We start from the raw sequence: 16,217 nt of genomic DNA on the forward strand, positions 1-16,217 counted from the left end.
AAAAATAAAAATTGGTAATTTGATTGAATATAACTTTAAAATAGTTATTAAAAAGTAGTTGCCTTTTCTAAAGATATAATTTTCTCACCCATTCAGAGATATTGTCACTTTTACCTGTAATTGTTTTGAAAGTTGATCTACTCAAAACATACGTTTGTATTTTAAGTTTTGAAAATTAATTTAAATGAATCTAAAAACATTAATAGTAAACTGTAAAGGCCTTCAACCATGTTTGCTTTTGTTTTACAAAGCACTATAATAAAAACTTCTTTGATGCAAAAGAGCCACAGTAAGTCGAAACACCACTTTGCTATTGGACCATTTTATATGTATTTGAAAGGCACGTCACGTTTACTCTTTTGATAAGTTTTCAATTAGCTTCAAATGTCCTTTCTTTTCATTTTGATACAATGACTCAACATCAGTCATTTGTATGTGTTTGGTATTTATTAAAGATGTTTTAAACAAAATTTAACACTTTCAACAACTCCACGAGGCAGTGCAAAGTAATTTTTTTTTATAACTATATAGAAATAAAAAGATGTGGTATGAGTGGCAATGAGACAACTCTACGTCCAAGTCACAATCTATCTGGAGAAGAAATTATTTCTGGGTAATCTTGAGAACAGATAAAAAAAAATGTTATCGTTGCACAATAAGTATTGGTGGTGGTGGTGTCATGGGAGAAAAGGGGGAGGGGGTAAGATACAATTAAAATATTCTTTAAAAAGAGTTTAATCTATTTTACATTTCTGGTGGGGTGATATAGACTAAACAACGGTTGGGTCCAAAGTACATACAGTTAATGACCTAGCATATTTAAATGGGTCTTTGTTACGCAGACTTGTTTGTTCATAATTCAAACTGTTATAAGGTCATAATTTATCTGTATCTTATTATTTATAAACAGGGGACAAAGTCCAAACGGAAAGTATTTTTATGTCACTTAGTTTCTTTTGATAGGTGATTTGTTAAGTAATAGATATATGGAAGATGTGACAAATAGAACAATAACAATAGTTTGTTTACATCGAAAAACAGTGGACTTTGAACTTGAAAGAATAAGCATAGTTTTAGACGGATTTTCCTCAACAAAAACAGTTAATCTATTTCAAACAATATGTCGAACCAACGTAGCACCAAACGAATAGCATAAAAACCATCTTAGAACTTTGATGTTGATGATAATTTTGACAATCATACATAATTGTATATATATATATATAATAATAAAGTTAATAATCTGAATGTTCACATATGCATGGTTAACGTCCTATATGTCATGCCGGAGAGCTTGGGAAAATATATAATTTGGTTGTGATTACCTATGAAATATAAGAATGGGTAGGTATCTTCTTAGAAATAAACATATGAATGGGAGGAGAAGTTCAAAAGCCCAGCCAGACTCTGTTTCTAAATAAACATGTTGAGGCCACCCCTCCCAATTCCAATTTCCCGCAAGTAGTGAAAGCCAACGGGAATGTTTTATATTGCATCATGCCCTCTGAGGTCTTCTAAGCATATTACAGTTTTTGACACACCTTACGTAAACAATAATGAATTTGTAGTATGCATTGTCCCAATATAGCAAACGTTATAGAATAACGACTTAATTACACACCTTTTTAGTTCTTTTCATGGGCCAGTCAGTTTGCATACAAAGCGATTTTGCAGTCCGTTCGAAGTGCTGGCCAAAATGGATCTGAATTGCTGTTAACGTTGCATATACATTTATCAACTACATCAATGAGATAGGGTGGACAGAGGGTCTCTGGTTTTCACTTTTCTAGGCTCAAACTCTCACTTCTCTCTCATTCTCCATAATATCTTCCCTTATCGTTTACCCCGAGACGAAAATCGGTCATTTGTTCCCCATTGTTATTATTCCTATTCTAACCCACTGTTCTCCCAAGATTCGACCCATCACTCCCTTATTCTTCTGTCTTACTCCTGCTCCCCGCCCCCTCAATCCGTGTTACAACCCTATATGATTTCCTCAGCTATTTTTGGTCGGGATCTTTTATTCCCTGTCATTATTTTTTCTCAATCAATTTAACGATGGATGTAAATGCAGGGACTACTGCAATCTTAAGTGCGTCTTAAATTATTTATCGATGATAAATATGTGTATATATATGCAGGCTCTGCTATTTCTAATTGTGGATAAGGAAATTTTTAGAACCAGCATAATTATCATCTCCTCTGATTTAAATAACATCAATGGTATTGTACGTACACGAACACCCCGACGGTTGTTACATGTAAAGAAAGATCTGCTCATCCAGTTTATTTGATGCGGTTCGTGTTGATAATTCCTTTGTTTTATATGTTGTGGTTTGTATACTGTTGTTCGTATACTGGTCTTGTTGCCATGGTGTTGTCAGAATATTTTCAACTACATTGGCGGATACTTCCGTGGAAAAAATGGTTGATTATATAGGGAATCACTGAAGCATGACTAGCTGCCCCCCTTAGGTCAGTCAGCGCCCCCCCCCCCCCCCCCCCCCTAGGTCAAGTTCTGGATCTGCCACTGAACTAATGTATTTGAACTTGGTATCTTTCATCTCTCTTGTATCGACACAATGTCAGATATTGCTACCATTCAGTGTAACAGAAAAATGACGTTAAATTAGTCTAAACGCACACTTTCTAATTCTTAACGCTTTCTTTTTTGGGTATATGCAAAGTATAACACACAAGCATAAATGCCGTGAGAATGATGATGATGATCCAGGGCCGTAGCGTAATGGAGGCAAATGAGGCAAATGCCTCACTTTTGAAACGACGACCAAACTTTTAAAGTGTCATTTTTTTTTAATTATATATTTTACATTATCAATATGCGAGTTTCGAGTTTCAAATTGTCTACCGGCACACTACATACAGTGTGTCCAATCTGCAGCAGCGATTGCAGCTTTTACCATAGCGATGACGGTAAAAAAAAATAAGTGGTCCGAATACAAATCAAAATAAAAAATTGAAACAAATCTTAATGTCGTTACTCAACTGGTTGAAGATGGGTTCTTTAAAGAGAAAAAAAATGAAAAAGGTAACTCATGAATATAAACACCCCCTATAAGTATGCAGGCTTATTACTTTCCTTGGTTTATTTTTAAATCGATAAAGCTATAGTTATTAATCTTTACACTAAAATAATTCATTGGCCAAAAATATAATAATTATTCATAATTAATTTAAACAAAATCATGAAGCGCCTTTTCTATGGAAGTCTTTAATGTATAAGTCAATTCTTGATTTTTATTTATCTTTAATAAAAGTATAAAATATATTTTTGGTATTGTTTGAAAATATTTTTTTTTTAGTTTCTTTTTCTGTTAATGATCAAGATTCAAGATTCAAGATACTTTATTTCTTATAAAACCAAGTTAATGGTACAAAGAAAGATATTTTTACATATAATAACATCCAGATTTTGCGCGTGACAAGTTTGCACAAAAACGAGCAACAAGAATGAGAGATTGGTGATCAACCTGGAGAACCTACTTCTATATTGATAATTCTAATTAATTTACACAAATTTTTCAATACACGAATATTTTTTGAAATAAATAAAGTGCCGAATTTCAAAACATTTACTCGGCTTACATAGTAAGGTTTAAGAAAAGCTCTTCTACTTTCTGTTAGAGCTGTACAGTTTAAAATATAGTGAAATTCATCACCTATCTCATGAGAGTTACAAAGTACACAGTACCTTTCCTGTCTAATGATTCTACGCCATCTACCGTTTTTTTTTATACAAATCAACCATTCGAAAGTAAATCCACCATCTAAGTTAAGTTTATATATATATATTTTCATATAGAATATTTGTCATTTTACTATCGGAACAGTTTACAATATTAGACCAAAAAGATACAATACGGTATATGACATAGGATAGGATAAGCGCCTAGCTCTCCATATACCATAAAGCTTGGGGTTGTTTTTTTCAAGTTTAACAAAAGTTTACAAAACTTCAAATGCACTCTTTCTATTTCATCAGTATTACTAAATCCCCAAATTTCACAACCATATAGCAATATAGGCCTTACAATTTTATCAAAAAGATCGTACTGACATTTAACTGTTAGGTTATGTAAGCGGCCTTTTTTTAGAACTTCATACATAGCTTTGGTGGCTTTACTAATGAGTTGATTTTTAGCACTTTTAAAACTACCCGTTTTGGAAAAAATAATGCCTAAATATGAAATATCCTTGACAATTTCTAAATCGTAACCAGCAATTGTAAAATTTAATTTGTTTGTCAATCTACCATTAACAAAAATAACAATTTTTGTTTTGGTTGGATTAACTTTCAGTTTCCATATATCACAGTATTCATCAAATGTATTTAGCTGCTGTTGAAGATCTTGTGCAGTTTGAGAAAATAAAACAGTATCATCTGCATAAAGTAATACATAAAGTTTCAAGTAAATATTAATTTGTTCTTCTATTTCATTTGTCACTGTGTTTAGACCTATTACATCATTTCTATGACAAACATCTTCCAAGTCATTCAGATACAAAGAAAAAAGAAAAGGAGATAATTTTTCTCCTTGTCTAACACCTATATTATCATATTATGATCAGCATTGTCTGGTTGTATGCAAGCGTGTTCCATTGATTCTAGTGCTGTATGTCGTGGGTTCGAACCCCGGTAGGTCAAACCAATGACTTAAAAATTGATAGAATAATGTGTCCAGGTATAGGTCTTCCAACAGAATAATGTGTCCAGGTATGTCTTCCAGTGGAAATTTTACAGATAACTTGTGATCACTTGTGACTTTAGAACGTCAAAAATCCGGTTAAGTAATAATGTTGGTCTATTTTTCTCTGTACCTATTCTTATGGTTAATGATTATGTATAATACATATATTATTATCGATGCTCGTCTTTGAGAAGCTTATAACTTGCTGTTGGACATACATATATATATATACATAAGAACGTGTGTTGAAGCTTTTCGATAGTACAGGTCACAGGAGAATCGGAAAGTTTTAGTTGACCAACAGAGATTAAAAAAGAAGATGTAATATGATTGTCAATGAGACAGCTATCCACAAAAGACCAAAATGACACAAACATTAACAACTATAGGTCACCGTACGGCCTTCAACAATGAGCAAACTTTAATATGGAAACTTGATTTGTTACTTACTAGGCTAATTAATAAAAAAAACGCATTTCTGTTACATTTTTTAATTTTTTATTATAGATTGTAATGCTGGAAAAAGCTTCTCCCGTTTCAGGCACCCGAACCACCCTAAAAAAAGCCGTAAAATTACATTTAGAGCAAAGCTGACATGGGTAAAAAAAATATCAAGTCTAGACCGATCTGCACTGAAATTTTCAGATCAATCGGACAACTGGTTGTTGGGTTGCTTCCCCCTAATTGGTAATTTTAAGGAAATTTTGCCGTTTTTATGCCCCGTTTATGGGCATTATGTTTTTTGGTAGACGTCCAATTAACTTGAAACTTAGAACACATGTTCCCTGTAATATGATCTTTCTGATTTTAATGCCAAATTAGAGATTTCCCCCCATTCTCACGGTCCATAAAACATATAAAATGATAGTGCCGATGGGGCATCCGTGTACAATTGACACATTCGTGTTGGTTATGTTATAGATAGAGATAAACTGTTAACAACAATAATGTTCAGCAAAGTCAGATCTACAAATAAGTCAAATGACCAAACTGGGCAGTTGACCCCTTCATGAGTTATTGTCCTTTATAGTCAATTTTACCATTTTTGTCCTGTTGAATTATTTGTAGATCTTACTTTACTGAACATTATTGATGTTTACGGTTTATCTCGATCTATAATAACATACAAGATAATAATCAAAAATGGCAACAACAAAAATACCAATTCAGGGGCAGCAACCCAACAATGGGTTGTCTTATTTGTCTGAATTTTAAGGCTTGACCTGATGAACATGTTAACCCCTTTGTCAGATTTGCTCTAAATGTTTTGGTTTCAGAGATATATGCCAAAATCTACATTTTACTCCTTTTTTCATTTTTAGCCATGGCAGCCATCTTGGTTGGCAGGCCAGGTCATCAGACGTATTTTTTTTAACAAGATGCCCCAACAAGGACCTTTGGTTAACTTTTGCTTAGTAATTGTAGAGAACATGTTAGTTCACAAGGTGAAAATCCGAATGGAAATGTCTCATCATATCCCAGAGTCAATATTTCGACTCCAAGCACCAGTCTTAGCTGTTTTTCTTTCTTATCATGCTTAATGCAGTGAGCTAAGCGTACTAATCAGTATTATATATACAAATTTAAGAGTCTAGTTCCACTTTGCTGTGCTTGAAACACTGACAGAACCACAAAGGCTGTTTTCAGATAGTTTAAAAGATCTAGAGGCTTGGATATAAAACGATGTATGACAATAAAGAGTGTCATAGGGACCCATTTTGTATTTTGTTAGTAACTGGTAAAATAAAACATATATTTAAATACAGACTTGATTGGACTGTTGGAAATTAACCATTAAATGTTAGATACATACACCCTACACACTAATACTGCATTCTAAGACTGATAAAACCACATGAGAATAATCTACAAACTTGACAGCAAAGATACAGAAGAAACATTAGACCAAGAAATTTATAAAAATTAAGACTTGAAAGCAAATTTTCTCAGAATGAAAGAAACATTAATTAAGTGTAAGTGTGTTGATCACTGCAATTATAACTAAGTTAATGCTGTTAAAATTGATGAAAAGCTGCAACCCTATCTAGTCACTGAGAAGTGCTACAATGTTTATATATAAGCAGCACATAATCAGTAACAAGAAAGGCTGTTAACTTGTTAATTTTTGACAGCAGTACTTTTAGAAGTTAAAATGTTTACTCCAGATTTTTGAAGAAAATAAGAACTACACAAAAGGAAAAAGAAAACTGCACTTCCATTAGACCAGTACATCAAGCCCTTATAAAGAAATTAACATTCTCTCCCCAAACTACTTGACATACAACTCTCAATATAACCCTCATCTACTCAAATTTTCCTTTTTCTCCCTATAGAACATATATCCATACATACCACTCGCATTATTTACCCTCATCCTCCCTCCATTTCTCTCTTATCCATATCAACCTTAACCACCTATATTGGCCTACTCTGTGTGTTAAATATCCCCATGAAAGTGTTAGTTAATGAAAAGATTTTAATCATGAAGTACCAGGCATGGAAGAATGAAAAATTTCAATACTGAAAAGAAGATCTAAACTTTTTATGTTTTTTTTTAATAGCTAATTTTGAGTTGTAGTTTTTATTTCAATATCAAATGGTTATCATTATTTTCAAAATTAAGGTAACAGCCAAAGTAACAATAAGCCAAAATGTGTGATGTAAATTTTATTAAAAGAAATTATCCTTGGATAACCATTTTGCAGCCAAAATATATATTTAATTGAAAGGTGTAAAAAATATTTAAAAATGAAAAACAAATAGTCAAATTGAAAGTAAAAATTGCCAAAAGTTTTAAAAATGCCAAATGGTACAAAAGTACCTGTCTGCTAATGTACTAGCCAGCTGACCTGAGGGTTATCTGGACTTTAAGGTGCTAGTTCACCGAAACAAATGGCCGCAGTGACCACCCGTCTCTTCCTTTCGGAGTACCAATTTTAGAGTCTCTCGATTTGACAAAAGCATGACTTATACAGCCAATATGAAAAACCTGACCCATTTAACAAATTAAAAAAAAACCATCCCCAATTAAAATTTCAATAAAAAGTTAAAAACACCCCCAATTAAAATTTCAATAAAAGACAAAAACATCCCCAATTAAAATTTAGATAAAAAATTAAAAACATTCCCAATTAAAATTTGAATAAATTAAAGATAAAAACATCCCCAATTAAAATTTAGATAAAAAATTAAAAACATCCCCTATTAAAATTTGAATAAAAGATAAATACATCCCCAATTAAAATATGGATAAAAATTAAAACATCCCCAATTAAAATTTGAATAAAAGATAAAAACATCCCCAATTAAAATTAAGATAAAAAATTAAAAACATCCCCAATTAAAATTTGAATAAAAGATAAAAACATCCCCAATTAAAATATGGATAAAAATTAAAACATCCCCAATTAAAATTTGAATAAAAGATTAAAACATCCCCAATTAAAATTTAGATAAAAAGTTGAAAACATCCCCAATTAAAATTTGAATAAAAGATAAATACATCCCCAATTAAAATTTAGATAAAGAGTTAAAAACATCCCCAATTAAAATTTGAACAAAAGATAAAAAAACATCCCCAATTAAAATATGGATAAAACCCAATAAAAATTTGAATAAAAGATAAAATAAATCCCCAATAAAAATTGGATTAAAAGATAAAAACATCTCCAATTAAAATATGGATAAAAATATAAAAACTTCCCCCAATTAAAATTTGGATAAAAATTAAAAACATCCCCAGTTAAAATATGGATAAAAAGATAAAAACTTCCCCCAATTAAAATTTGGATAAAAACATATTGACATAGCCACGGGGCTCTGCCAAACTTGTACCAGTAAAGCCGATACATGGTACACGGTCTGACCAAGTCGCCCTTGGTCATGGTCCAACTGACTGATCGATCTCACTCAGTTTATGCATGGTACAAAGAAAAGGTTTAGACCACGACTCGGTCGCAGTCTGACCAAGTCACCCTTGGTCTGACAGTCAGGGTCCAACTGAGTGATCTATCTCCCTCAGTTCATACCAGTACTAGCAGATACTTGATATGTATGGTGGGGACGTTACTATACCTAAATGGGAGGTATAGTATCTGTGAACCCTAAACACAGATGGCGACTTAACTTCCCATACATGTAATCAAGTATCCAATGCTATTACTGATAAGTTATATTATGTTTATAAAATAACTAATGAAAAACTGTAACCACAATAATAAGATAAAAAACATTTGTGGCAAGAAGTGAAATATTTCTTTTATACAAGTTCAAATGTACTAAGTAGTCCAGTTATAGTTGGTTTCCTTGAAGGTTTTCCCAGTTATAGTTGGTTTCCTTGAAGGTTTTCCCAGTTATAGTTGGTTTCCTTGAAGGTTTTCCCAGTTATAGTTGGTTTCCTTGAAGGTTTTCAAAATGCTCAAAGAAAATGTCGACTTTTGAGTAAATACAATGTGACAGTAACTCAACAATAGAGTAAAACAAAAACAAAAAAGCTATGAAAATCTCAAAGTACAGTCTTTCCCAATAAACGATAATAACTAATGGTATCTTTTTATTTTTGCCTTGCAAGTCTTTGCATGAAAAATGTCACATTTATGTCATACAAATGCTAGTCAGATTACCTCCACATAGCTTTGAAATAACTATCAAATGTTGATTATTGTCTTAAGACAATGTACCTTCATTTTAAAGTTATATATTGTGCACAAAACAACAGGTCATGATATTCTTGATCCGAGGTTACACAAGGGTCAAATGACAGACAATGTTATTACTATATACTAATAGTACAAATTAGTAGGTACATCTTTCATGCTGTAGGTGTTAACAAAACATGATACAATTTCAAATGCAGAAACCATTATGGCCTGATCTATGTAAAAAAAAAAAGCAAAAAAAACCCACTTCGAAATGATTACCATTGAATTAAAAGTGAACCTCAAAATCAATAGGAATCACCATACCCCTAAACATAATTATATATTCAGCAGATGGAGAGTTGTCTCATTGGCACTCATAACACATCTTCTCATAGTCTTATTGGCACTCATACCACATCTTCTCATATCTATGGAATGACTTTACCCTAAAGGGATAAATATAACTTAAAATATTATTACAAGTAAATACCAGCTTTCAGTAATGTGTGGTCTGACCCAGCCAGGGATTTAAACTCAAAACTCTTCCTCTCAAAATAACTGAAACACTTAGATTATTTCTAAAAAGCGGAACAAAATATTATTTTAATAATATTTTAAAGAAACATAAAAAAGTTCAACTAAATGTTATTTATTAAAATGAGTAATGATTTATGTAGCAATCACCTAATATAATACTGCTACTTAAGACATAAGAATATGGCAATATTGAAAAAAAATACATCCTGCTTTAAAAAAAAAATCATTCATTGTAGGGAAGAATCTTAGGTGTTTAATTGTTACAGAAATTTCAACTTTACAATCGTTATGAACTAGCAAACAGGGAAATTAGTTCATTTTATTCCACTTGATAATAGTAAATAGTAAAACAAATAATATATGACATTTTTTGTGACTACTAAAGATACAAGTAAAACAATACTAGCATTATATAAAATATACCATTCCTTCTAATGCAAATATGAAATACTATTTGACATTGGTTTTAAACTATTGCAAAAGAATTCACTTACAAAAATCAAGAGGAGCAATGTTCAATTTCATATTTTATTTTAATATTTTAAATCTAAGAAAAAATTACGAAGTCACAGGATTTACCATTAAATTTTAGAACAAGTTAAATCTTCTTTTCTACAAAAATAAGAGTTGTCTCCTAATTGTTTTAGCTTTATAAAAAACTGTTACCAAACTGAAAGATCCTACAAATATGGGAGATAACTAATTAAACTTAAAATGAAGTCATAATTGGGAGGAAGGGGTGTTTAATATTAGATAATATTGAGAATGGAAGCACTTTTGTAGATGATAACGACGTAAATATAGTTTGAATCCCAATGTCAGACCAAACCACTTAATGCATTATCTAGACCTGTTTACAAGCCAATTTTTTTTACAGAACTACAATACTGTCATCTTACTTTATTTACATCTTATATAGCATATCTAACAACAAATATATAACAATTATATATAAAACTAATACATTCTAATTTATTGCAGGCCTTCCATGCAGTGAACAAAACTAGCTCATGTGAAGAGATACACAAGTGTATTCCCTCCCCTTAACCCTAAAACTCGGCCTGCTAGTTTCCATTCCTCACAACTTATGCTCAGTTTGTTAAATTCAAAAACAAGTTAAATCTTCTATTTGCATTAGCCTTATCATGAACTATCAAAATATCAAAAGTACCTACAAATATGGGAGATAACTCATTAAACTCTAGGAGTAGTTATTTATACTACATGTAAATTGGATGAGAGTTGTCTCATTGTCACCAATTTCACATCTTCTTATATCTATATACCTATAAAAGGATGGTAGAGGGTAAGGACAGGAGTAAAACAATACCCCCCCCCCCCCCAACTGAAAGGACATAAAAATAGATTTAAACCAATGGTAGCTGATAGTTCTCAAACGTCACATCAAAGTCTTACATTAAACACCTAGTACATGTATTAACTAAGACCATATAGGGGGGAACTGTAGGCCTATGAAATTCGATTGTAATCAACATATCTGGTTTAAAAGAATAAATCTTTACAACTGGCTCTCACCCTCTTTCTATCTCTCTCTTTAAACATAGTTGTATTATACTACATATTTGTTTGTCAATTAGTGTTTCCAAGTTCCTCAGATCAACAGAATCCATTCTTCTTCTGCTTCAGATGATTTTTAAATTAACAAGCACGCTTTGTCTACAAATAGAAAATAACATTTCATTCAAAACATAAACTAAAATTCACAAAATAATATAAAAATGTTGATGTCAGAAGATATTTACATTTTATCCATAAATGGGGTAACCAGGAGATAGAGGCTATAGAAATTCTTCATATAAAGCAGTTCAGAATTGTATCAAATCTTATTGCATCTTAAGTATGAAATGCCACCATTGTACTTATATTTTACTTCAGATTTGCTTAAAATAAACATGTCAATTTTTTCAGGCACCATGGATTGAAATTTTTCATTCAACCAAAGATTAAATGGATAAGGACAATATGCCTTCAAACTAGTTTAACCCTGCCACACTCTGTATGTGCCTGTAATTCAGTGGTTAATGTTTGTTGCTGTGTTTTGTTCATTATTTTGGACATGAATAAGGCAGTTTGTTTTCATTTTTTTTTTTTTTTTTTACAATTTTCATTTTTTAGCCCATTTATAGCTGACTATGTGGTATGGGTTTTACTCATTTTTGAAGGCAGAATTGTGACCTATAGCTGTTAATTTATATGTCATTTGGTTTCTTGTGGAGAGTTTTAAATATTGCAATCCTACCACATCTTCATATTTTTATATCTGTAATAAGGTATTGTATTATTATAGAAGTAATAAACTAGAATGTTCATTATTCATATTACCTTGAAACAAGGATTTAATGTAACCGTCAACATACATACCTTAAGTTGGTATTATTTTACATCCAGGTCCTACTTTCCATCAATTTTCCTTCAGTAAATCATTTACGTGTTTTTAAAATATCCAGGATAACTGAAAAAAAAAATTGAATCCATAACTGTGATAGTTTTAAACACTTAATGAAGGCCGTATGTTGACCAATAGTTGTTAACTTATATATCTTTTAGTCTCTGGTGGAGTTAGTTGTCTCATTGGCAATTATACCAATCTTATTTCGATATCTATACATGTATATGGAATTTAGTCAATTAATTAACATCTAATCATAGCAGTTAAATTAGATACAATATTGCTAAAGTGACATATAGGTCCAATGAGCCAGGTGTAAATATCAAATTGCTATGTATATGTACAGTCCAGACCGTATACGTATACTCATACGGTCCGACCATACACGTACGGTCGGACCGTATGAGTATACGCATACGGTCCAGTACGAGCTGACCATACATGTTATTTGATCATATGGGTTAAATTGAAACAATCTTTATTTTTAGTTTTACAAATTGTTATTGATAATTTATTACAATTAGATAGATAAAATGAACAAACGAACAATTGAAATTTGGTATTTGTTTAATTGTATATCTGAATCCTATTTTGGTACTCTCGCCCAAGGTGACACAATTCAAGAAACGTAATATTTTTAGCATTTTCATGTATGCAGTTTACATGGTTTATGCATGTTCTTTTGCATTGGTATTTTTTGGTAAAGTTGCTAAATATTCTAAAACAATTGAACTCCCACTTTATGTTTACTTCCGATATCTTTAATTTCAGTGATCATAATACAATTAATGTATTACTGATCGACATGCTTAATACCAGAGATTAACATTTTTAATTAGTGTGAATTAAAAAAAGGTAAAATATAAAGTTTTATTTCAATTACAATTGAACTTTTTTTTATATTAATTTGATAGTTAAGTTATGTTGATCTGCTATATGCATTTGTATCTAATAAACTTGGCTAACTTTTGAATATTAGTATGTGTACGGTCCGACCGTATGAGTATTTTGAAAAAGTACGCATACAGTCCAGACCGTACGCGTACGGTCCAAATACTCATACGGTCTGGAACATATATACATGTAATTGTTTAGATGTATGTTATGATTCACATGTCACTATAATAAATAATAACTTATAACTTACTAATACATAACATTTTATCTAATAAATATACATGCATATTATCATGGCATAATAATAATATACTTCTTAATTTACTAGGCTAATTCTTGTGAATTTTTATAGTTTTTTATTTTTAGTTTATGCATGATTTTTTTTTTCCACCTATGAATTCTTATTTGTAATACATATTTTGGTCATAACTGTTAATTGTGACCTGTGGAGCAGGAACTGTGTACCCTTCCTATTCTTTCAGGAGCACCATTGTTAAAATTCTACATTTTGTTGGGTTGATATCCATAATTGTCAACCATTTTCCAAACTGTACAAAACAGGGTATACATATACACTTTTTCAGACCCCCTACCCTTCCTTAAAAAGTATACATCAACCATTTTCAGATTTCAAGACAAGATTCAATCATTCTTAAAAAAAATTTAAGATCAAGTCTATTATAGTTAAGTTTAATATAGAAACTTGCATTGAAAATAACTGAAACATATCATTACCACCCTCCCCTCCCCAAGTGTAAATTTGGTACTTTGGAAAATGGTTGAAAATTATGGATGACCGGGCGGGCCTTACTCAATCTAAGAGTGTTAGATTGCTCCCTTAGAAAGGAGTAGATCCGGAAAGGACCGATTTTGGCCTCAAATTTCAGGTTCATCTGACGAAAGATTTTGACCACTTTTTAAACACTTAAGTGTCTATTTCATTTGATTCAATTAGTGAATGTGAAAGATTTTAACTGATTTATTCATAAAAAAACCCATCCGATTCAAGCTCAAGTATGAAAAATCTACCAAATATGCCGAAAAATGTCACTTTTCAGATGGTTTTTGTCAAAAATGAAAGTTGCTGCATCCGTGTTCATCCTCAACCTTTATATATGTTATGTATTATCATAAAATACAACTTGCATTTCAATATTAAGGATGAACACGAATGGGGCCACTTCCGTTTAACACGAAAACCGTCTAAAATTTAACTAAAATGCTAGAATTATGAAAATTTCAGTAACTTAGCATGACTTAATGGTGCTAGTACCCAATATATGTGCATTGTATTGTCAAAAACAGCCCATATTTATGTAGCAAAAGAATTCGACTGTCCAATGAATAACTAAAAGTTTACATTTTAACGATTTTGTAAAACTGCTATATTTTGGGGCCAAAAAGGGGTCTTGCTGTACCTACTCCTTTATCCCTTTTCTACCCTTAAACAGAATATCAATGAATATTTTTGGTGCTCCATGTTAATTATCTTGTGGAATTATGTAATACTATATCCAAATGTGAATTTATACATCAAAATCTAGCTAGACGTCTGCTACATGTACCTTATGCATAATTTACCTTGTCTTTTGAATGTCAAAGGTTCATGCAGACCGCATGCAGTTGTGATGTTCCTCATCTGGGAGATTAATCAGTATATAATCATTCTTCCTTTTTACAAGGATAGGTTGTTGACATATTTCTCAATCCCAAACCTGGAGAACCAGAGAATCTTTACTCAAGCTTTGTTTCCTTTAAATCAATTGAAGACCAAGGCTGACGAGTCATACGACCAAAAATTTCATATCAAGAGTTTTCTTCTCCTAGACATCCTTTCAAGGTTGATGACCATCATTCAGCTGGCTATTTAACCCATAACTGGGGCAAGGTTGATGAGTGCTAGTGATGTCCGCATGTCGATCGGCCTACACACTTCATCTCTAGGGTCCTTGCTACTCCGAGATCCTCTACAGTCAAGCCTAGGACACTAGATCCTAGTTACCGTGTGCTGTCACGGGGAGGCACTGTAGAAGTCTTGTTAGTGTAGAGGCTATGTACTAGAAGGAAAGACTTACGCACTCAGCTTTCTTTTCACCTATGAATATAAGCTATCCAGTGGCAGTGTAAGAGTCTTTGACTCCCAACCACACTAGACGCATACACAAACCTGTGGTAACACCACCAGCACACAAAAAAAAGGGGTCATTATTTCAAATTTAGAAAAAAAGAAGGTTATTTATTTAAATTTGGAAAAAGAAATGATTATTAAATATTTATTCAAATTTAAAAAAAAGAAATGGTTATTTATTCAAATTTAATAAAAAAAAAACCGAAGGTTTATTTATTTATAATTTTAAAAAAGGAAGGATTATTTATCTAAATTTTGAAATAGGAAGGTTTATTTATTTATAATTTAAAAAGGAAGAATTATTTCAGTTTTAAAAAAGGAAGAATTATTTATTTAAATTTTGACGAAAGAATGGTTATTAATCTGAAAACTAGAAAAGGAATTATTTATTTAAAATCCAGAAAAGAAAGTGTTATTTCTTTAAATTCAGAAAAGGGAAGTGTTCATTATTTTGAAATTTATAATGCATTTCATCCAAAAGTACAGGGTTATTTGTACTTCACAATCTTTAAAGCAACTATACAGTATCAGAACAGTGTGAAATTACAACACCAACACATTACTTACTTCCCCTCCTTACCTAGCAACTTCTTCATCTCTATTACACTAGGCCGTGGGGTAGCCCTCCCTGACCTCCAAGACCTTAAATACACTGGACTCTCATGGGTTAACCCTCCCTGACCCCAAGCCCTTAAAACAAGTCCCTGGATTCCCATGGGGTAACCCTCCCTGGCTCCAAAACCCTTAAAAACAAGTCCCTGGACTCCCATGGGGTAACCCTACCCGACCCCCAATCCCTTAAAACAAGTACCTGGATTCCCATGGGGTGACCCTTCCCGACCCCTATCCATTAAAAACAAGTCCCTGGACTCACATGGTGGTAACCCTCGCTGACC

General features: G+C 31.9%; 1 long non-coding RNA gene across 1 annotated transcript; it reads right to left on the bottom strand.

Moving 5' to 3' along the window:
* Positions 1-10,565: 10,565 nt before the first annotated feature.
* Positions 10,566-15,479, bottom strand: LOC134686820 (uncharacterized). The gene is made up of 3 exons (XR_010101661.1): positions 14,775-15,479; positions 12,269-12,359; positions 10,566-11,563 (listed from the first exon to the last, which is right to left on the bottom strand). It is a non-coding gene; the product is annotated as an uncharacterized LOC134686820 (long non-coding RNA).
* Between the last annotated feature and the right edge of the window lie 738 nt (positions 15,480-16,217).

The sequence above is a fragment of the Mytilus trossulus genome, chromosome 10 (genome assembly GCF_036588685.1).
Source record: "Mytilus trossulus isolate FHL-02 chromosome 10, PNRI_Mtr1.1.1.hap1, whole genome shotgun sequence".
NCBI classification, from domain to species: Eukaryota; Metazoa; Mollusca; class Bivalvia; order Mytilida; family Mytilidae; genus Mytilus; species Mytilus trossulus.